Source organism: Channa argus, unplaced genomic scaffold (genome assembly GCF_033026475.1).
Source record: "Channa argus isolate prfri unplaced genomic scaffold, Channa argus male v1.0 Contig020, whole genome shotgun sequence".
Lineage (NCBI taxonomy): Eukaryota > Metazoa > Chordata > Actinopteri > Anabantiformes > Channidae > Channa > Channa argus.
Genome location: NW_027125239.1, coordinates 178,778 through 201,401, shown reverse-complemented (window position 1 = coordinate 201,401; position 22,624 = coordinate 178,778). Strand labels below are relative to the sequence as shown.

The 22,624-nt window shown below is 41.8% G+C and overlaps 23 pseudogenes; all 23 read right to left on the bottom strand.

Moving 5' to 3' along the window:
* Positions 1 to 725: 725 nt before the first annotated feature.
* Positions 726 to 844, bottom strand: LOC137114839 (5S ribosomal RNA; annotated as a pseudogene).
* An 853-nt stretch (positions 845 to 1,697) lies between these two features.
* LOC137114636 (5S ribosomal RNA) lies at positions 1,698 to 1,816 on the bottom strand (annotated as a pseudogene).
* An 853-nt stretch (positions 1,817 to 2,669) lies between these two features.
* LOC137114698 (5S ribosomal RNA) lies at positions 2,670 to 2,788 on the bottom strand (annotated as a pseudogene).
* Positions 2,789 to 3,641: 853 nt separating this feature from the next.
* LOC137114838 (5S ribosomal RNA) lies at positions 3,642 to 3,760 on the bottom strand (annotated as a pseudogene).
* An 856-nt stretch (positions 3,761 to 4,616) lies between these two features.
* Positions 4,617 to 4,735, bottom strand: LOC137114837 (5S ribosomal RNA; annotated as a pseudogene).
* Positions 4,736 to 5,592: 857 nt separating this feature from the next.
* On the bottom strand, positions 5,593 to 5,711 carry LOC137114620 (5S ribosomal RNA; annotated as a pseudogene).
* An 853-nt stretch (positions 5,712 to 6,564) lies between these two features.
* LOC137114635 (5S ribosomal RNA) lies at positions 6,565 to 6,683 on the bottom strand (annotated as a pseudogene).
* Positions 6,684 to 7,536: 853 nt separating this feature from the next.
* On the bottom strand, positions 7,537 to 7,655 carry LOC137114726 (5S ribosomal RNA; annotated as a pseudogene).
* Positions 7,656 to 8,508: 853 nt separating this feature from the next.
* On the bottom strand, positions 8,509 to 8,627 carry LOC137114836 (5S ribosomal RNA; annotated as a pseudogene).
* Positions 8,628 to 9,480: 853 nt separating this feature from the next.
* On the bottom strand, positions 9,481 to 9,599 carry LOC137114835 (5S ribosomal RNA; annotated as a pseudogene).
* An 857-nt stretch (positions 9,600 to 10,456) lies between these two features.
* On the bottom strand, positions 10,457 to 10,575 carry LOC137115172 (5S ribosomal RNA; annotated as a pseudogene).
* Positions 10,576 to 11,428: 853 nt separating this feature from the next.
* On the bottom strand, positions 11,429 to 11,547 carry LOC137114833 (5S ribosomal RNA; annotated as a pseudogene).
* Positions 11,548 to 12,404: 857 nt separating this feature from the next.
* On the bottom strand, positions 12,405 to 12,523 carry LOC137114832 (5S ribosomal RNA; annotated as a pseudogene).
* An 857-nt stretch (positions 12,524 to 13,380) lies between these two features.
* On the bottom strand, positions 13,381 to 13,499 carry LOC137115280 (5S ribosomal RNA; annotated as a pseudogene).
* Positions 13,500 to 14,352: 853 nt separating this feature from the next.
* Positions 14,353 to 14,471, bottom strand: LOC137114831 (5S ribosomal RNA; annotated as a pseudogene).
* An 857-nt stretch (positions 14,472 to 15,328) lies between these two features.
* Positions 15,329 to 15,447, bottom strand: LOC137114619 (5S ribosomal RNA; annotated as a pseudogene).
* An 853-nt stretch (positions 15,448 to 16,300) lies between these two features.
* On the bottom strand, positions 16,301 to 16,419 carry LOC137114634 (5S ribosomal RNA; annotated as a pseudogene).
* Positions 16,420 to 17,272: 853 nt separating this feature from the next.
* On the bottom strand, positions 17,273 to 17,391 carry LOC137114725 (5S ribosomal RNA; annotated as a pseudogene).
* Positions 17,392 to 18,244: 853 nt separating this feature from the next.
* Positions 18,245 to 18,363, bottom strand: LOC137114830 (5S ribosomal RNA; annotated as a pseudogene).
* Positions 18,364 to 19,216: 853 nt separating this feature from the next.
* On the bottom strand, positions 19,217 to 19,335 carry LOC137114829 (5S ribosomal RNA; annotated as a pseudogene).
* Positions 19,336 to 20,192: 857 nt separating this feature from the next.
* LOC137115171 (5S ribosomal RNA) lies at positions 20,193 to 20,311 on the bottom strand (annotated as a pseudogene).
* Positions 20,312 to 21,164: 853 nt separating this feature from the next.
* On the bottom strand, positions 21,165 to 21,283 carry LOC137114827 (5S ribosomal RNA; annotated as a pseudogene).
* An 857-nt stretch (positions 21,284 to 22,140) lies between these two features.
* LOC137114826 (5S ribosomal RNA) lies at positions 22,141 to 22,259 on the bottom strand (annotated as a pseudogene).
* Positions 22,260 to 22,624: the final 365 nt, after the last annotated feature.

Below are 22,624 nucleotides of genomic sequence, written 5' to 3'. Positions count from 1 at the left end.
GGTCAGGGTGCAACATACAAAGATAAATTAGGATGTTCCCTCTCCGGTCTCCAAACCATAATCCAGGATCGAGATGTTCCAACAGAATGATATTTATTTTAAACGAAAGAAAGTGTCAAACAAAACATGACACTACAACTCAGGGCGAACCAAGGCCAACATAATAAACAAAATAAGCCATTTCCCACAGAAAGTGCTAGCTAGCCTGATAGAAATAAACAAACCAAAAGACAGTCGCTAACCATAACTCCCTAATGTGAAAACAGTCCAAAGAAAATGGCAGTTCACCCCTACAGATTTAATACTATTTACAAAATATACAATTTATAAACAAAACCACGGCACAAAACCTAACAATTCAAAAATGCTAAATACGGTTTGGAAACCAAGAACAGCAAACAGGTGCTGATGCCAGAAAGAGCCTCGCTAGCTGTTGGGAACCGTACTTTTAAAACTCCAGGAAGTGTAGGATCGACCAATCAGCTTCCTGTACTGCCCCCCAATCCGGCCAATCAGGCAGGGCACCTATAAGAACAAGAAAATAAAAACAACACATATGGCCAGGACCGTAACATGGTCTACTAGTAATGAAGCACGATGGTTGGCAAACCAATAAAGTAGCAAAACAGCAATGAAAGAACAAAATTTGATGAAAATATAGAACAATTTCTATGAATAAATAGGCAGTAACACCAGCTTGTGCTGCCCGTAAACCCAAGCAAAAAAGCTTACAGCACCTGGTATTCCCAGGCGGTCTTCCTACCAAGTACTAACCAGGCCCGGCTCTATTTGGCTGCCGAGATCGGACGAGATCGGGCGCTTAGAGAGCGGTGTGGCCGTAAGCTGCATTTGACATCATCAACAGCTCTTAAAAACGCTAGAGAAGCAGAATGCATGACACTTACTAAGAAGAAGATAAATGTGGCAAAGTACAAAGTACTATAACTGTACTGGTCTGTTACGCCCCTGTCTAGGGGGTCAGGGTGCAACATACAAAGATAAATTAGCATGTTCCCTCTCCGATCACCAAACCAAAATCCAGGATCGAGATGTTCCAACAGAATGATATTTATTTTAAACGAAAGAAAGTGACAAACAAAAAATGACACAACTCATGGCGAACCAAGGCCAACATAATAAACAAAATAAGCCATTTCCCACAGAAAGTGCTAGCTAGCCTGATAGAAATAAACAAACCAAAAGACAGTCGCTAACCCTAACTCCCTAATGTGAAAACGGTCCAAAGAAAATGGCAGTTCACCCCTACAGATTTAATACTATTTACAAAATATACAATTTATAACAAAACCACGTCACAAAACCTAACAATTCAAAAATGCTAAATAAGGTTTGGAAACCAAGAACAGCAAACAGGTGCTGATGCCAGAAAGAGCCTCGCTTGCTGTTGGGAACCGTACTTTTAAAACTCCAGGAAGTGTAGGATGGACCAATCAGCTTCCTGTACTGCCCCCCAATCCGGCCAATCAGGCAGGGCACCTATAAGAACAAGAAAATAAAAACAACACATATGGCCAGGACCGTAACATGGTCTACTAGTAATGAAGCACGATGGTTGGCAAACCAATAAAGTAGCAAAACAGCAATGAAAGAACAAAATTTGATGAAAATATAGAACAATTTCTATGAATAAATAGGCAGTAACACCAGCTTGTGCTGCCCGTAAACCCAAGCAAAAAAGCTTACAGCACCTGGTATTCCCAGGCGGTCTTCCTACCAAGTACTAACCAGGCCCGGCTCTATTTGGCTGCCGAGATCGGACGAGATCGGGCACTTAGAGAGCGGTGGGGCCGTAAGCTGCATTTGACATCATCAACAGCTCTTAAAAACGCTGGAGAAGCAGAATGCATGACACTTGCTAAGAAGAAGATAAATGTGGCAAAGTACAAAGTACTATAACTGTACTGGTCTGTTACGCCCCTGTCTAGGGGGTCAGGGTGCAACATACAAAGATAAATTAGCATGTTCCCTCTCCGATCCCCAAACCAAAATCCAGGATCGAGATGTTCCAACAGAATGATATTTATTTTAAACGAAAGAAAGTGACAAACAAAAAATGACACAACTCAGGGCGAACCAAGGCCAACATAATAAACAAAATAAGCCATTTCCCACAGAAAGTGCTAGCTAGCCTGATAGAAATAAACAAACCAAAAGACAGTCGCTAACCCTAACTCCCTAATGTGAAAACGGTCCAAAGAAAATGGCAGTTCACCCCTACAGATTTAATACTATTTACAAAATATACAATTTATAACAAAACCACGTCACAAAACCTAACAATTCAAAAATGCTAAATAAGGTTTGGAAACCAAGAACAGCAAACAGGTGCTGATGCCAGAAAGAGCCTCGCTTGCTGTTGGGAACCGTACTTTTAAAACTCCAGGAAGTGTAGGATGGACCAATCAGCTTCCTGTACTGCCCCCCAATCCGGCCAATCAGGCAGGGCACCTATAAGAACAAGAAAATAAAAACAACACATATGGCCAGGACCGTAACATGGTCTACTAGTAATGAAGCACGATGGTTGGCAAACCAATAAAGTAGCAAAACAGCAATGAAAGAACAAAATTTGATGAAAATATAGAACAATTTCTATGAATAAATAGGCAGTAACACCAGCTTGTGCTGCCCGTAAACCCAAGCAAAAAAGCTTACAGCACCTGGTATTCCCAGGCGGTCTTCCTACCAAGTACTAACCAGGCTCGGCTCTATTTGGCTGCCGAGATCGGACGAGATCGAGCGCTTAGAGAGCGGTGGGGCCGTAAGCTGCATTTGACATCATCAACAGCTCTTAAAAACGCTGGAGAAGCAGAATGCATGACACTTGCTAAGAAGAAGATAAATGTGGCAAAGTACAAAGTACTATAACTGTACTGGTCTGTTACGCCCCTGTCTAGGGGGTCAGGGTGCAACATACAAAGATAAATTAGCATGTTCCCTCTCCGATCCCCAAACCAAAATCCAGGATCGAGATGTTCCAACAGAATGATATTTATTTTAAACGAAAGAAAGTGACAAACAAAAAATGACACAACTCATGGCGAACCAAGGCCAACATAATAAACAAAATAAGCCATTTCCCACAGAAAGTGCTAGCTAGCCTGATAGAAATAAACAAACCAAAAGACAGTCGCTAACCCTAACTCCCTAATGTGAAAACGGTCCAAAGAAAATGGCAGTTCACCCCTACAGATTTAATACTATTTACAAAATATACAATTTATAACAAAACCACGTCACAAAACCTAACAATTCAAAAATGCTAAATAAGGTTTGGAAACCAAGAACAGCAAACAGGTGCTGATGCCAGAAAGAGCCTCGCTTGCTGTTGGGAACCGTACTTTTAAAACTCCAGGAAGTGTAGGATGGACCAATCAGCTTCCTGTACTGCCCCCCAATCCGGCCAATCAGGCAGGGCACCTATAAGAACAAGAAAATAAAAACAACACATATGGCCAGGACCGTAACATGGTCTACTAGTAATGAAGCACGATGGTTGGCAAACCAATAAAGTAGCAAAACAGCAATGAAAGAACAAAATTTGATGAAAATATAGAACAATTTCTATGAATAAATAGGCAGTAACACCAGCTTGTGCTGCCCGTAAACCCAAGCAAAAAAGCTTACAGCACCTGGTATTCCCAGGCGGTCTTCCTACCAAGTACTAACCAGGCCCGGCTCTATTTGGCTGCCGAGATCGGACGAGATCGGGCGCTTAGAGAGCGGTGTGGCCGTAAGCTGCATTTGACATCATCAACAGCTCTTAAAAACGCTGGAGAAGCAGAATGCATGACACTTGCTAAGAAGAAGATAAATGTGGCAAAGTACAAAGTACTATAACTGTACTGGTCTGTTACGCCCCTGTCTAGGGGGTCAGGGTGCAACATACAAAGATAAATTAGGATGTTCCCTCTCCGGTCTCCAAACCATAATCCAGGATCGAGATGTTCCAACAGAATGATATTTATTTTAAACGAAAGAAAGTGTCAAACAAAACATGACACTACAACTCAGGGCGAACCAAGGCCAACATAATAAACAAAATAAGCCATTTCCCACAGAAAGTGCTAGCTAGCCTGATAGAAATAAACAAACCAAAAGACAGTCGCTAACCCTAACTCCCTAATGTGAAAACGGTCCAAAGAAAATGGCAGTTCACCCCTACAGATTTAATACTATTTACAAAATATACAATTTATAACAAAACCACGTCACAAAACCTAACAATTCAAAAATGCTAAATAAGGTTTGGAAACCAAGAACAGCAAACAGGTGCTGATGCCAGAAAGAGCCTCGCTTGCTGTTGGGAACCGTACTTTTAAAACTCCAGGAAGTGTAGGATGGACCAATCAGCTTCCTGTACTGCCCCCCAATCCGGCCAATCAGGCAGGGCACCTATAAGAACAAGAAAATAAAAACAACACATATGGCCAGGACCGTAACATGGTCTACTAGTAATGAAGCACGATGGTTGGCAAACCAATAAAGTAGCAAAACAGCAATGAAAGAACAAAATTTGATGAAAATATAGAACAATTTCTATGAATAAATAGGCAGTAACACCAGCTTGTGCTGCCCGTAAACCCAAGCAAAAAAGCTTACAGCACCTGGTATTCCCAGGCGGTCTTCCTACCAAGTACTAACCAGGCCCGGCTCTATTTGGCTGCCGAGATCGGACGAGATCGGGCGCTTAGAGAGCGGTGTGGCCGTAAGCTGCATTTGACATCATCAACAGCTCTTAAAAACGCTGGAGAAGCAGAATGCATGACACTTGCTAAGAAGAAGATAAATGTGGCAAAGTACAAAGTACTATAACTGTACTGGTCTGTTACGCCCCTGTCTAGGGGGTCAGGGTGCAACATACAAAGATAAATTAGGATGTTCCCTCTCCGGTCTCCAAACCATAATCCAGGATCGAGATGTTCCAACAGAATGATATTTATTTTAAACGAAAGAAAGTGTCAAACAAAACATGACACTACAACTCAGGGCGAACCAAGGCCAACATAATAAACAAAATAAGCCATTTCCCACAGAAAGTGCTAGCTAGCCTGATAGAAATAAACAAACCAAAAGACAGTCGCTAACCATAACTCCCTAATGTGAAAACAGTCCAAAGAAAATGGCAGTTCACCCCTACAGATTTAATACTATTTACAAAATATACAATTTATAAACAAAACCACGGCACAAAACCTAACAATTCAAAAATGCTAAATAAGGTTTGGAAACCAAGAACAGCAAACAGGTGCTGATGCCAGAAAGAGCCTCGCTAGCTGTTGGGAACCGTACTTTTAAAACTCCAGGAAGTGTAGGATGGACCAATCAGCTTCCTGTACTGCCCCCCAATCCGGCCAATCAGGCAGGGCACCTATAAGAAAAAGAAAATAAAAACAACACATATGGCCAGGACCGTAACATGGTCTACTAGTAATGAAGCACGATGGTTGGCAAACCAATAAAGTAGCAAAACAGCAATGAAAGAACAAAATTTGATGAAAATATAGAACAATTTCTATGAATAAATAGGCAGTAACACCAGCTTGTGCTGCCCGTAAACCCAAGCAAAAAAGCTTACAGCACCTGGTATTCCCAGGCGGTCTTCCTACCAAGTACTAACCAGGCCCGGCTCTATTTGGCTGCCGAGATTGGACGAGATCGGGCGCTTAGAGAGCGGTGTGGCCGTAAGCTGCATTTGACATCATCAACAGCTCTTAAAAACGCTAGAGAAGCAGAATGCATGACACTTGCTAAGAAGAAGATAAATGTGGCAAAGTACAAAGTACTATAACTGTACTGGTCTGTTACGCCCCTGTCTAGGGGGTCAGGGTGCAACATACAAAGATAAATTAGCATGTTCCCTCTCCGATCCCCAAACCAAAATCCAGGATCGAGATGTTCCAACAGAATGATATTTATTTTAAACGAAAGAAAGTGACAAACAAAAAATGACACAACTCATGGCGAACCAAGGCCAACATAATAAACAAAATAAGCCATTTCCCACAGAAAGTGCTAGCTAGCCTGATAGAAATAAACAAACCAAAAGACAGTCGCTAACCCTAACTCCCTAATGTGAAAACGGTCCAAAGAAAATGGCAGTTCACCCCTACAGATTTAATACTATTTACAAAATATACAATTTATAACAAAACCACGTCACAAAACCTAACAATTCAAAAATGCTAAATAAGGTTTGGAAACCAAGAACAGCAAACAGGTGCTGATGCCAGAAAGAGCCTCGCTAGCTGTTGGGAACCGTACTTTTAAAACTCCAGGAAGTGTAGGATGGACCAATCAGCTTCCTGTACTGCCCCCCAATCCGGCCAATCAGGCAGGGCACCTATAAGAACAACAAAATAAAAACAACACATATGGCCAGGACCGTAACATGGTCTACTAGTAATGAAGCACGATGGTTGGCAAACCAATAAAGTAGCAAAACAGCAATGAAAGAACAAAATTTGATGAAAATATAGAACAATTTCTATGAATAAATAGGCAGTAACACCAGCTTGTGCTGCCCGTAAACCCAAGCAAAAAAGCTTACAGCACCTGGTATTCCCAGGCGGTCTTCCTACCAAGTACTAACCAGGCCCGGCTCTATTTGGCTGCCGAGATCGGACGAGATCGGGCACTTAGAGAGCGGTGGGGCCGTAAGCTGCATTTGACATCATCAACAGCTCTTAAAAACGCTGGAGAAGCAGAATGCATGACACTTGCTAAGAAGAAGATAAATGTGGCAAAGTACAAAGTACTATAACTGTACTGGTCTGTTACGCCCCTGTCTAGGGGGTCAGGGTGCAACATACAAAGATAAATTAGCATGTTCCCTCTCCGATCCCCAAACCAAAATCCAGGATCGAGATGTTCCAACAGAATGATATTTATTTTAAACGAAAGAAAGTGACAAACAAAAAATGACACAACTCATGGCGAACCAAGGCCAACATAATAAACAAAATAAGCCATTTCCCACAGAAAGTGCTAGCTAGCCTGATAGAAATAAACAAACCAAAAGACAGTCGCTAACCCTAACTCCCTAATGTGAAAACGGTCCAAAGAAAATGGCAGTTCACCCCTACAGATTTAATACTATTTACAAAATATACAATTTATAACAAAACCACGTCACAAAACCTAACAATTCAAAAATGCTAAATAAGGTTAGGAAACCAAGAACAGCAAACAGGTGCTGATGCCAGAAAGAGCCTCGCTTGCTGTTGGGAACCGTACTTTTAAAACTCCAGGAAGTGTAGGATGGACCAATCAGCTTCCTGTACTGCCCCCCAATCCGGCCAATCAGGCAGGGCACCTATAAGAACAAGAAAATAAAAACAACACATATGGCCAGGACCGTAACATGGTCTACTAGTAATGAAGCACGATGGTTGGCAAACCAATAAAGTAGCAAAACAGCAATGAAAGAACAAAATTTGATGAAAATATAGAACAATTTCTATGAATAAATAGGCAGTAACACCAGCTTGTGCTGCCCGTAAACCTAAGCAAAAAAGCTTACAGCACCTGGTATTCCCAGGCGGTCTTTCTACCAAGTACTAACCAGGCTCGGCTCTATTTGGCTGCCGAGATCGGACGAGATCGAGCGCTTAGAGAGCGGTGGGGCCGTAAGCTGCATTTGACATCATCAACAGCTCTTAAAAACGCTGGAGAAGCAGAATGCATGACACTTGCTAAGAAGAAGATAAATGTGGCAAAGTACAAAGTACTATAACTGTACTGGTCTGTTACGCCCCTGTCTAGGGGGTCAGGGTGCAACATACAAAGATAAATTAGCATGTTCCCTCTCCGATCCCCAAACCAAAATCCAGGATCGAGATGTTCCAACAGAATGATATTTATTTTAAACGAAAGAAAGTGACAAACAAAAAATGACACAACTCATGGCGAACCAAGGCCAACATAATAAACAAAATAAGCCATTTCCCACAGAAAGTGCTAGCTAGCCTGATAGAAATAAACAAACCAAAAGACAGTCGCTAACCCTAACTCCCTAATGTGAAAACGGTCCAAAGAAAATGGCAGTTCACCCCTACAGATTTAATACTATTTACAAAATATACAATTTATAACAAAACCACGTCACAAAACCTAACAATTCAAAAATGCTAAATAAGGTTTGGAAACCAAGAACAGCAAACAGGTGCTGATGCCAGAAAGAGCCTCGCTTGCTGTTGGGAACCGTACTTTTAAAACTCCAGGAAGTGTAGGATGGACCAATCAGCTTCCTGTACTGCCCCCCAATCTGGCCAATCAGGCAGGGCACCTATAAGAACAAGAAAATAAAAACAACACATATGGCCAGGACCGTAACATGGTCTACTAGTAATGAAGCACGATGGTTGGCAAACCAATAAAGTAGCAAAACAGCAATGAAAGAACAAAATTTGATGAAAATATAGAACAATTTCTATGAATAAATAGGCAGTAACACCAGCTTGTGCTGCCCGTAAACCCAAGCAAAAAAGCTTACAGCACCTGGTATTCCCAGGCGGTCTTCCTACCAAGTACTAACCAGGCCCGGCTCTATTTGGCTGCCGAGATCGGACGAGATCGGGCGCTTAGAGAGCGGTGTGGCCGTAAGCTGCATTTGACATCATCAACAGCTCTTAAAAACGCTGGAGAAGCAGAATGCATGACACTTGCTAAGAAGAAGATAAATATGGCAAAGTACAAAGTACTATAACTGTACTGGTCTGTTACGCCCCTGTCTAGGGGGTCAGGGTGCAACATACAAAGATAAATTAGCATGTTCCCTCTCCGATCCCCAAACCAAAATCCAGGATCGAGATGTTCCAACAGAATGATATTTATTTTAAACGAAAGAAAGTGACAAACAAAAAATGACACAACTCAGGGCGAACCAAGGCCAACATAATAAACAAAATAAGCCATTTCCCACAGAAAGTGCTAGCTAGCCTGATAGAAATAAACAAACCAAAAGACAGTCGCTAACCCTAACTCCCTAATGTGAAAACGGTCCAAAGAAAATGGCAGTTCACCCCTACAGATTTAATACTATTTACAAAATATACAATTTATAACAAAACCACGTCACAAAACCTAACAATTCAAAAATGCTAAATAAGGTTTGGAAACCAAGAACAGCAAACAGGTGCTGATGCCAGAAAGAGCCTCGCTTGCTGTTGGGAACCGTACTTTTAAAACTCCAGGAAGTGTAGGATGGACCAATCAGCTTCCTGTACTGCCCCCCAATCCGGCCAATCAGGCAGGGCACCTATAAGAACAAGAAAATAAAAACAACACATATGGCCAGGACCGTAACATGGTCTACTAGTAATGAAGCACGATGGTTGGCAAACCAATAAAGTAGCAAAACAGCAATGAAAGAACAAAATTTGATGAAAATATAGAACAATTTCTATGAATAAATAGGCAGTAACACCAGCTTGTGCTGCCCGTAAACCCAAGCAAAAAAGCTTACAGCACCTGGTATTCCCAGGCGGTCTTCCTACCAAGTACTAACCAGGCCCGGCTCTATTTGGCTGCCGAGATCGGACGAGATCGGGCGCTTAGAGAGCGGTGTGGCCGTAAGCTGCATTTGACATCATCAACAGCTCTTAAAAACGCTGGAGAAGCAGAATGCATGACACTTGCTAAGAAGAAGATAAATGTGGCAAAGTACAAAGTACTATAACTGTACTGGTCTGTTACGCCCCTGTCTAGGGGGTCAGGGTGCAACATACAAAGATAAATTAGGATGTTCCCTCTCCGGTCTCCAAACCATAATCCAGGATCGAGATGTTCCAACAGAATGATATTTATTTTAAACGAAAGAAAGTGTCAAACAAAACATGACACTACAACTCAGGGCGAACCAAGGCCAACATAATAAACAAAATAAGCCATTTCCCACAGAAAGTGCTAGCTAGCCTGATAGAAATAAACAAACCAAAAGACAGTCGCTAACCATAACTCCCTAATGTGAAAACAGTCCAAAGAAAATGGCAGTTCACCCCTACAGATTTAATACTATTTACAAAATATACAATTTATAAACAAAACCACGGCACAAAACCTAACAATTCAAAAATGCTAAATAAGGTTTGGAAACCAAGAACAGCAAACAGGTGCTGATGCCAGAAAGAGCCTCGCTAGCTGTTGGGAACCGTACTTTTAAAACTCCAGGAAGTGTAGGATGGACCAATCAGCTTCCTGTACTGCCCCCCAATCCGGCCAATCAGGCAGGGCACCTATAAGAAAAAGAAAATAAAAACAACACATATGGCCAGGACCGTAACATGGTCTACTAGTAATGAAGCACGATGGTTGGCAAACCAATAAAGTAGCAAAACAGCAATGAAAGAACAAAATTTGATGAAAATATAGAACAATTTCTATGAATAAATAGGCAGTAACACCAGCTTGTGCTGCCCGTAAACCCAAGCAAAAAAGCTTACAGCACCTGGTATTCCCAGGCGGTCTTCCTACCAAGTACTAACCAGGCCCGGCTCTATTTGGCTGCCGAGATCGGACGAGATCGGGCGCTTAGAGAGCGGTTTGGCCGTAAGCTGCATTTGACATCATCAACAGCTCTTAAAAACGCTAGAGAAGCAGAATGCATGACACTTACTAAGAAGAAGATAAATGTGGCAAAGTACAAAGTACTATAACTGTACTGGTCTGTTACGCCCCTGTCTAGGGGGTCAGGGTGCAACATACAAAGATAAATTAGCATGTTCCCTCTCCGATCCCCAAACCAAAATCCAGGATCGAGATGTTCCAACAGAATGATATTTATTTTAAACGAAAGAAAGTGACAAACAAAAAATGACACAACTCATGGCGAACCAAGGCCAACATAATAAACAAAATAAGCCATTTCCCACAGAAAGTGCTAGCTAGCCTGATAGAAATAAACAAACCAAAAGACAGTCGCTAACCCTAACTCCCTAATGTGAAAAAGGTCCAAAGAAAATGGCAGTTCACCCCTACAGATTTAATACTATTTACAAAATATACAATTTATAACAAAACCACGTCACAAAACCTAACAATTCAAAAATGCTAAATAAGGTTTGGAAACCAAGAACAGCAAACAGGTGCTGATGCCAGAAAGAGCCTCGCTTGCTGTTGGGAACCGTACTTTTAAAACTCCAGGAAGTGTAGGATGGACCAATCAGCTTCCTGTACTGCCCCCCAATCCGGCCAATCAGGCAGGGCACCTATAAGAACAAGAAAATAAAAACAACACATATGGCCAGGACCGTAACATGGTCTACTAGTAATGAAGCACGATGGTTGGCAAACCAATAAAGTAGCAAAACAGCAATGAAAGAACAAAATTTGATGAAAATATAGAACAATTTCTATGAATAAATAGGCAGTAACACCAGCTTGTGCTGCCCGTAAACCCAAGCAAAAAAGCTTACAGCACCTGGTATTCCCAGGCGGTCTTCCTACCAAGTACTAACCAGGCCCGGCTCTATTTGGCTGCCGAGATCGGACGAGATCGGGCGCTTAGAGAGCGGTGTGGCCGTAAGCTGCATTTGACATCATCAACAGCTCTTAAAAACGCTGGAGAAGCAGAATGCATGACACTTGCTAAGAAGAAGATAAATGTGGCAAAGTACAAAGTACTATAACTGTACTGGTCTGTTACGCCCCTGTCTAGGGGGTCAGGGTGCAACATACAAACATAAATTAGCATGTTCCCTCTCCGATCCCCAAACCAAAATCCAGGATCGAGATGTTCCAACAGAATGATATTTATTTTAAACGAAAGAAAGTGTCAAACAAAACATGACACTACAACTCAGGGCGAACCAAGGCCAACATAATAAACAAAATAAGCCATTTCCCACAGAAAGTGCTAGCTAGCCTGATAGAAATAAACAAACCAAAAGACAGTCGCTAACCCTAACTCCCTAATGTGAAAACACTCCAAAGAAAATGGCAGTTCACCCCTACAGATTTAATACTATTTACAAAATATACAATTTATAAACAAAACCACGGCACAAAACCTAACAATTCAAAAATGCTAAATAAGGTTTGGAAACCAAGAACAGCAAACAGGTGCTGATGCCAGAAAGAGCCTCGCTAGCTGTTGGGAACCGTACTTTTAAAACTCCAGGAAGTGTAGGATGGACCAATCAGCTTCCTGTACTGCCCCCCAATCCGGCCAATCAGGCAGGGCACCTATAAGAACAACAAAATAAAAACAACACATATGGCCAGGACCGTAACATGGTCTACTAGTAATGAAGCACGATGGTTGGCAAACCAATAAAGTAGCAAAACAGCAATGAAAGAACAAAATTTGATGAAAATATAGAACAATTTCTATGAATAAATAGGCAGTAACACCAGCTTGTGCTGCCCGTAAACCCAAGCAAAAAAGCTTACAGCACCTGGTATTCCCAGGCGGTCTTCCTACCAAGTACTAACCAGGCCCGGCTCTATTTGGCTGCCGAGATCGGACGAGATCGGGCGCTTAGAGAGCGGTGTGGCCGTAAGCTGCATTTGACATCATCAACAGCTCTTAAAAACGCTAGAGAAGCAGAATGCATGACACTTACTAAGAAGAAGATAAATGTGGCAAAGTACAAAGTACTATAACTGTACTGGTCTGTTACGCCCCTGTCTAGGGGGTCAGGGTGCAACATACAAAGATAAATTAGCATGTTCCCTCTCCGATCACCAAACCAAAATCCAGGATCGAGATGTTCCAACAGAATGATATTTATTTTAAACGAAAGAAAGTGTCAAACAAAACATGACACTACAACTCAGGGCGAACCAAGGCCAACATAATAAACAAAATAAGCCATTTCCCACAGAAAGTGCTAGCTAGCCTGATAGAAATAAACAAACCAAAAGACAGTCGCTAACCCTAACTCCCTAATGTGAAAACACTCCAAAGAAAATGGCAGTTCACCCCTACAGATTTAATACTATTTACAAAATATACAATTTATAAACAAAACCACGGCACAAAACCTAACAATTCAAAAATGCTAAATAAGGTTTGGAAACCAAGAACAGCAAACAGGTGCTGATGCCAGAAAGAGCCTCGCTAGCTGTTGGGAACCGTACTTTTAAAACTCCAGGAAGTGTAGGATGGACCAATCAGCTTCCTGTACTGCCCCCCAATCCGGCCAATCAGGCAGGGCACCTATAAGAACAACAAAATAAAAACAACACATATGGCCAGGACCGTAACATGGTCTACTAGTAATGAAGCACGATGGTTGGCAAACCAATAAAGTAGCAAAACAGCAATGAAAGAACAAAATTTGATGAAAATATAGAACAATTTCTATGAATAAATAGGCAGTAACACCAGCTTGTGCTGCCCGTAAACCCAAGCAAAAAAGCTTACAGCACCTGGTATTCCCAGGCGGTCTTCCTACCAAGTACTAACCAGGCCCGGCTCTATTTGGCTGCCGAGATCGGACGAGATCGGGCGCTTAGAGAGCGGTGGGGCCGTAAGCTGCATTTGACATCATCAACAGCTCTTAAAAACGCTGGAGAAGCAGAATGCATGACACTTGCTAAGAAGAAGATAAATGTGGCAAAGTACAAAGTACTATAACTGTACTGGTCTGTTACGCCCCTGTCTAGGGGGTCAGGGTGCAACATACAAAGATAAATTAGCATGTTCCCTCTCCGATCCCCAAACCAAAATCCAGGATCGAGATGTTCCAACAGAATGATATTTATTTTAAACGAAAGAAAGTGACAAACAAAAAATGACACAACTCAGGGCGAACCAAGGCCAACATAATAAACAAAATAAGCCATTTCCCACAGAAAGTGCTAGCTAGCCTGATAGAAATAAACAAACCAAAAGACAGTCGCTAACCCTAACTCCCTAATGTGAAAACGGTCCAAAGAAAATGGCAGTTCACCCCTACAGATTTAATACTATTTACAAAATATACAATTTATAACAAAACCACGTCACAAAACCTAACAATTCAAAAATGCTAAATAAGGTTTGGAAACCAAGAACAGCAAACAGGTGCTGATGCCAGAAAGAGCCTCGCTTGCTGTTGGGAACCGTACTTTTAAAACTCCAGGAAGTGTAGGATGGACCAATCAGCTTCCTGTACTGCCCCCCAATCCGGCCAATCAGGCAGGGCACCTATAAGAACAAGAAAATAAAAACAACACATATGGCCAGGACCGTAACATGGTCTACTAGTAATGAAGCACGATGGTTGGCAAACCAATAAAGTAGCAAAACAGCAATGAAAGAACAAAATTTGATGAAAATATAGAACAATTTCTATGAATAAATAGGCAGTAACACCAGCTTGTGCTGCCCGTAAACCCAAGCAAAAAAGCTTACAGCACCTGGTATTCCCAGGCGGTCTTCCTACCAAGTACTAACCAGGCCCGGCTCTATTTGGCTGCCGAGATCGGACGAGATCGGGCGCTTAGAGAGCGGTGTGGCCGTAAGCTGCATTTGACATCATCAACAGCTCTTAAAAACGCTGGAGAAGCAGAATGCATGACACTTGCTAAGAAGAAGATAAATGTGGCAAAGTACAAAGTACTATAACTGTACTGGTCTGTTACGCCCCTGTCTAGGGGGTCAGGGTGCAACATACAAAGATAAATTAGGATGTTCCCTCTCCGGTCTCCAAACCATAATCCAGGATCGAGATGTTCCAACAGAATGATATTTATTTTAAACGAAAGAAAGTGTCAAACAAAACATGACACTACAACTCAGGGCGAACCAAGGCCAACATAATAAACAAAATAAGCCATTTCCCACAGAAAGTGCTAGCTAGCCTGATAGAAATAAACAAACCAAAAGACAGTCGCTAACCATAACTCCCTAATGTGAAAACAGTCCAAAGAAAATGGCAGTTCACCCCTACAGATTTAATACTATTTACAAAATATACAATTTATAAACAAAACCACGGCACAAAACCTAACAATTCAAAAATGCTAAATAAGGTTTGGAAACCAAGAACAGCAAACAGGTGCTGATGCCAGAAAGAGCCTCGCTAGCTGTTGGGAACCGTACTTTTAAAACTCCAGGAAGTGTAGGATGGACCAATCAGCTTCCTGTACTGCCCCCCAATCCGGCCAATCAGGCAGGGCACCTATAAGAAAAAGAAAATAAAAACAACACATATGGCCAGGACCGTAACATGGTCTACTAGTAATGAAGCACGATGGTTGGCAAACCAATAAAGTAGCAAAACAGCAATGAAAGAACAAAATTTGATGAAAATATAGAACAATTTCTATGAATAAATAGGCAGTAACACCAGCTTGTGCTGCCCGTAAACCCAAGCAAAAAAGCTTACAGCACCTGGTATTCCCAGGCGGTCTTCCTACCAAGTACTAACCAGGCCCGGCTCTATTTGGCTGCCGAGATTGGACGAGATCGGGCGCTTAGAGAGCGGTGTGGCCGTAAGCTGCATTTGACATCATCAACAGCTCTTAAAAACGCTAGAGAAGCAGAATGCATGACACTTGCTAAGAAGAAGATAAATGTGGCAAAGTACAAAGTACTATAACTGTACTGGTCTGTTACGCCCCTGTCTAGGGGGTCAGGGTGCAACATACAAAGATAAATTAGCATGTTCCCTCTCCGATCCCCAAACCAAAATCCAGGATCGAGATGTTCCAACAGAATGATATTTATTTTAAACGAAAGAAAGTGACAAACAAAAAATGACACAACTCATGGCGAACCAAGGCCAACATAATAAACAAAATAAGCCATTTCCCACAGAAAGTGCTAGCTAGCCTGATAGAAATAAACAAACCAAAAGACAGTCGCTAACCCTAACTCCCTAATGTGAAAACGGTCCAAAGAAAATGGCAGTTCACCCCTACAGATTTAATACTATTTACAAAATATACAATTTATAACAAAACCACGTCACAAAACCTAACAATTCAAAAATGCTAAATAAGGTTTGGAAACCAAGAACAGCAAACAGGTGCTGATGCCAGAAAGAGCCTCGCTAGCTGTTGGGAACCGTACTTTTAAAACTCCAGGAAGTGTAGGATGGACCAATCAGCTTCCTGTACTGCCCCCCAATCCGGCCAATCAGGCAGGGCACCTATAAGAACAACAAAATAAAAACAACACATATGGCCAGGACCGTAACATGGTCTACTAGTAATGAAGCACGATGGTTGGCAAACCAATAAAGTAGCAAAACAGCAATGAAAGAACAAAATTTGATGAAAATATAGAACAATTTCTATGAATAAATAGGCAGTAACACCAGCTTGTGCTGCCCGTAAACCCAAGCAAAAAAGCTTACAGCACCTGGTATTCCCAGGCGGTCTTCCTACCAAGTACTAACCAGGCCCGGCTCTATTTGGCTGCCGAGATCGGACGAGATCGGGCACTTAGAGAGCGGTGGGGCCGTAAGCTGCATTTGACATCATCAACAGCTCTTAAAAACGCTGGAGAAGCAGAATGCATGACACTTGCTAAGAAGAAGATAAATGTGGCAAAGTACAAAGTACTATAACTGTACTGGTCTGTTACGCCCCTGTCTAGGGGGTCAGGGTGCAACATACAAAGATAAATTAGCATGTTCCCTCTCCGATCCCCAAACCAAAATCCAGGATCGAGATGTTCCAACAGAATGATATTTATTTTAAACGAAAGAAAGTGACAAACAAAAAATGACACAACTCATGGCGAACCAAGGCCAACATAATAAACAAAATAAGCCATTTCCCACAGAAAGTGCTAGCTAGCCTGATAGAAATAAACAAACCAAAAGACAGTCGCTAACCCTAACTCCCTAATGTGAAAACGGTCCAAAGAAAATGGCAGTTCACCCCTACAGATTTAATACTATTTACAAAATATACAATTTATAACAAAACCACGTCACAAAACCTAACAATTCAAAAATGCTAAATAAGGTTAGGAAACCAAGAACAGCAAACAGGTGCTGATGCCAGAAAGAGCCTCGCTTGCTGTTGGGAACCGTACTTTTAAAACTCCAGGAAGTGTAGGATGGACCAATCAGCTTCCTGTACTGCCCCCCAATCCGGCCAATCAGGCAGGGCACCTATAAGAACAAGAAAATAAAAACAACACATATGGCCAGGACCGTAACATGGTCTACTAGTAATGAAGCACGATGGTTGGCAAACCAATAAAGTAGCAAAACAGCAATGAAAGAACAAAATTTGATGAAAATATAGAACAATTTCTATGAATAAATAGGCAGTAACACCAGCTTGTGCTGCCCGTAAACCTAAGCAAAAAAGCTTACAGCACCTGGTATTCCCAGGCGGTCTTTCTACCAAGTACTAACCAGGCTCGGCTCTATTTGGCTGCCGAGATCGGACGAGATCGAGCGCTTAGAGAGCGGTGGGGCCGTAAGCTGCATTTGACATCATCAACAGCTCTTAAAAACGCTGGAGAAGCAGAATGCATGACACTTGCTAAGAAGAAGATAAATGTGGCAAAGTACAAAGTACTATAACTGTACTGGTCTGTTACGCCCCTGTCTAGGGGGTCAGGGTGCAACATACAAAGATAAATTAGCATGTTCCCTCTCCGATCCCCAAACCAAAATCCAGGATCGAGATGTTCCAACAGAATGATATTTATTTTAAACGAAAGAAAGTGACAAACAAAAAATGACACAACTCATGGCGAACCAAGGCCAACATAATAAACAAAATAAGCCATTTCCCACAGAAAGTGCTAGCTAGCCTGATAGAAATAAACAAACCAAAAGACAGTCGCTAACCCTAACTCCCTAATGTGAAAACGGTCCAAAGAAAATGGCAGTTCACCCCTACAGATTTAATACTATTTACAAAATATACAATTTATAACAAAACCACGTCACAAAACCTAACAATTCAAAAATGCTAAATAAGGTTTGGAAACCAAGAACAGCAAACAGGTGCTGATGCCAGAAAGAGCCTCGCTTGCTGTTGGGAACCGTACTTTTAAAACTCCAGGAAGTGTAGGATGGACCAATCAGCTTCCTGTACTGCCCCCCAATCTGGCCAATCAGGCAGGGCACCTATAAGAACAAGAAAATAAAAACAACACATATGGCCAGGACCGTAACATGGTCTACTAGTAATGAAGCACGATGGTTGGCAAACCAATAAAGTAGCAAAACAGCAATGAAAGAACAAAATTTGATGAAAATATAGAACAATTTCTATGAATAAATAGGCAGTAACACCAGCTTGTGCTGCCCGTAAACCCAAGCAAAAAAGCTTACAGCACCTGGTATTCCCAGGCGGTCTTCCTACCAAGTACTAACCAGGCCCGGCTCTATTTGGCTGCCGAGATCGGACGAGATCGGGCGCTTAGAGAGCGGTGTGGCCGTAAGCTGCATTTGACATCATCAACAGCTCTTAAAAACGCTGGAGAAGCAGAATGCATGACACTTGCTAAGAAGAAGATAAATATGGCAAAGTACAAAGTACTATAACTGTACTGGTCTGTTACGCCCCTGTCTAGGGGGTCAGGGTGCAACATACAAAGATAAATTAGCATGTTCCCTCTCCGATCCCCAAACCAAAATCCAGGATCGAGATGTTCCAACAGAATGATATTTATTTTAAACGAAAGAAAGTGACAAACAAAAAATGACACAACTCAGGGCGAACCAAGGCCAACATAATAAACAAAATAAGCCATTTCCCACAGAAAGTGCTAGCTAGCCTGATAGAAATAAACAAACCAAAAGACAGTCGCTAACCCTAACTCCCTAATGTGAAAACGGTCCAAAGAAAATGGCAGTTCACCCCTACAGATTTAATACTATTTACAAAATATACAATTTATAACAAAACCACGTCACAAAACCTAACAATTCAAAAATGCTAAATAAGGTTTGGAAACCAAGAACAGCAAACAGGTGCTGATGCCAGAAAGAGCCTCGCTTGCTGTTGGGAACCGTACTTTTAAAACTCCAGGAAGTGTAGGATGGACCAATCAGCTTCCTGTACTGCCCCCCAATCCGGCCAATCAGGCAGGGCACCTATAAGAACAAGAAAATAAAAACAACACATATGGCCAGGACCGTAACATGGTCTACTAGTAATGAAGCACGATGGTTGGCAAACCAATAAAGTAGCAAAACAGCAATGAAAGAACAAAATTTGATGAAAATATAGAACAATTTCTATGAATAAATAGGCAGTAACACCAGCTTGTGCTGCCCGTAAACCCAAGCAAAAAAGCTTACAGCACCTGGTATTCCCAGGCGGTCTTCCTACCAAGTACTAACCAGGCCCGGCTCTATTTGGCTGCCGAGATCGGACGAGATCGGGCGCTTAGAGAGCGGTGTGGCCGTAAGCTGCATTTGACATCATCAACAGCTCTTAAAAACGCTGGAGAAGCAGAATGCATGACACTTGCTAAGAAGAAGATAAATGTGGCAAAGTACAAAGTACTATAACTGTACTGGTCTGTTACGCCCCTGTCTAGGGGGTCAGGGTGCAACATACAAAGATAAATTAGGATGTTCCCTCTCCGGTCTCCAAACCATAATCCAGGATCGAGATGTTCCAACAGAATGATATTTATTTTAAACGAAAGAAAGTGTCAAACAAAACATGACACTACAACTCAGGGCGAACCAAGGCCAACATAATAAACAAAATAAGCCATTTCCCACAGAAAGTGCTAGCTAGCCTGATAGAAATAAACAAACCAAAAGACAGTCGCTAACCATAACTCCCTAATGTGAAAACAGTCCAAAGAAAATGGCAGTTCACCCCTACAGATTTAATACTATTTACAAAATATACAATTTATAAACAAAACCACGGCACAAAACCTAACAATTCAAAAATGCTAAATAAGGTTTGGAAACCAAGAACAGCAAACAGGTGCTGATGCCAGAAAGAGCCTCGCTAGCTGTTGGGAACCGTACTTTTAAAACTCCAGGAAGTGTAGGATGGACCAATCAGCTTCCTGTACTGCCCCCCAATCCGGCCAATCAGGCAGGGCACCTATAAGAAAAAGAAAATAAAAACAACACATATGGCCAGGACCGTAACATGGTCTACTAGTAATGAAGCACGATGGTTGGCAAACCAATAAAGTAGCAAAACAGCAATGAAAGAACAAAATTTGATGAAAATATAGAACAATTTCTATGAATAAATAGGCAGTAACACCAGCTTGTGCTGCCCGTAAACCCAAGCAAAAAAGCTTACAGCACCTGGTATTCCCAGGCGGTCTTCCTACCAAGTACTAACCAGGCCCGGCTCTATTTGGCTGCCGAGATCGGACGAGATCGGGCGCTTAGAGAGCGGTTTGGCCGTAAGCTGCATTTGACATCATCAACAGCTCTTAAAAACGCTAGAGAAGCAGAATGCATGACACTTACTAAGAAGAAGATAAATGTGGCAAAGTACAAAGTACTATAACTGTACTGGTCTGTTACGCCCCTGTCTAGGGGGTCAGGGTGCAACATACAAAGATAAATTAGCATGTTCCCTCTCCGATCCCCAAACCAAAATCCAGGATCGAGATGTTCCAACAGAATGATATTTATTTTAAACGAAAGAAAGTGACAAACAAAAAATGACACAACTCATGGCGAACCAAGGCCAACATAATAAACAAAATAAGCCATTTCCCACAGAAAGTGCTAGCTAGCCTGATAGAAATAAACAAACCAAAAGACAGTCGCTAACCCTAACTCCCTAATGTGAAAAAGGTCCAAAGAAAATGGCAGTTCACCCCTACAGATTTAATACTATTTACAAAATATACAATTTATAACAAAACCACGTCACAAAACCTAACAATTCAAAAATGCTAAATAAGGTTTGGAAACCAAGAACAGCAAACAGGTGCTGATGCCAGAAAGAGCCTCGCTTGCTGTTGGGAACCGTACTTTTAAAACTCCAGGAAGTGTAGGATGGACCAATCAGCTTCCTGTACTGCCCCCCAATCCGGCCAATCAGGCAGGGCACCTATAAGAACAAGAAAATAAAAACAACACATATGGCCAGGACCGTAACATGGTCTACTAGTAATGAAGCACGATGGTTGGCAAACCAATAAAGTAGCAAAACAGCAATGAAAGAACAAAATTTGATGAAAATATAGAACAATTTCTATGAATAAATAGGCAGTAACACCAGCTTGTGCTGCCCGTAAACCCAAGCAAAAAAGCTTACAGCACCTGGTATTCCCAGGCGGTCTTCCTACCAAGTACTAACCAGGCCCGGCTCTATTTGGCTGCCGAGATCGGACGAGATCGGGCGCTTAGAGAGCGGTGTGGCCGTAAGCTGCATTTGACATCATCAACAGCTCTTAAAAACGCTGGAGAAGCAGAATGCATGACACTTGCTAAGAAGAAGATAAATGTGGCAAAGTACAAAGTACTATAACTGTACTGGTCTGTTACGCCCCTGTCTAGGGGGTCAGGGTGCAACATACAAACATAAATTAGCATGTTCCCTCTCCGATCCCCAAACCAAAATCCAGGATCGAGATGTTCCAACAGAATGATATTTATTTTAAACGAAAGAAAGTGTCAAACAAAACATGACACTACAACTCAGGGCGAACCAAGGCCAACATAATAAACAAAATAAGCCATTTCCCACAGAAAGTGCTAGCTAGCCTGATAGAAATAAACAAACCAAAAGACAGTCGCTAACCCTAACTCCCTAATGTGAAAACACTCCAAAGAAAATGGCAGTTCACCCCTACAGATTTAATACTATTTACAAAATATACAATTTATAAACAAAACCACGGCACAAAACCTAACAATTCAAAAATGCTAAATAAGGTTTGGAAACCAAGAACAGCAAACAGGTGCTGATGCCAGAAAGAGCCTCGCTAGCTGTTGGGAACCGTACTTTTAAAACTCCAGGAAGTGTAGGATGGACCAATCAGCTTCCTGTACTGCCCCCCAATCCGGCCAATCAGGCAGGGCACCTATAAGAACAACAAAATAAAAACAACACATATGGCCAGGACCGTAACATGGTCTACTAGTAATGAAGCACGATGGTTGGCAAACCAATAAAGTAGCAAAACAGCAATGAAAGAACAAAATTTGATGAAAATATAGAACAATTTCTATGAATAAATAGGCAGTAACACCAGCTTGTGCTGCCCGTAAACCCAAGCAAAAAAGCTTACAGCACCTGGTATTCCCAGGCGGTCTTCCTACCAAGTACTAACCAGGCCCGGCTCTATTTGGCTGCCGAGATCGGACGAGATCGGGCGCTTAGAGAGCGGTGTGGCCGTAAGCTGCATTTGACATCATCAACAGCTCTTAAAAACGCTAGAGAAGCAGAATGCATGACACTTACTAAGAAGAAGATAAATGTGGCAAAGTACAAAGTACTATAACTGTACTGGTCTGTTACGCCCCTGTCTAGGGGGTCAGGGTGCAACATACAAAGATAAATTAGCATGTTCCCTCTCCGATCACCAAACCAAAATCCAGGATCGAGATGTTCCAACAGAATGATATTTATTTTAAACGAAAGAAAGTGTCAAACAAAACATGACACTACAACTCAGGGCGAACCAAGGCCAACATAATAAACAAAATAAGCCATTTCCCACAGAAAGTGCTAGCTAGCCTGATAGAAATAAACAAACCAAAAGACA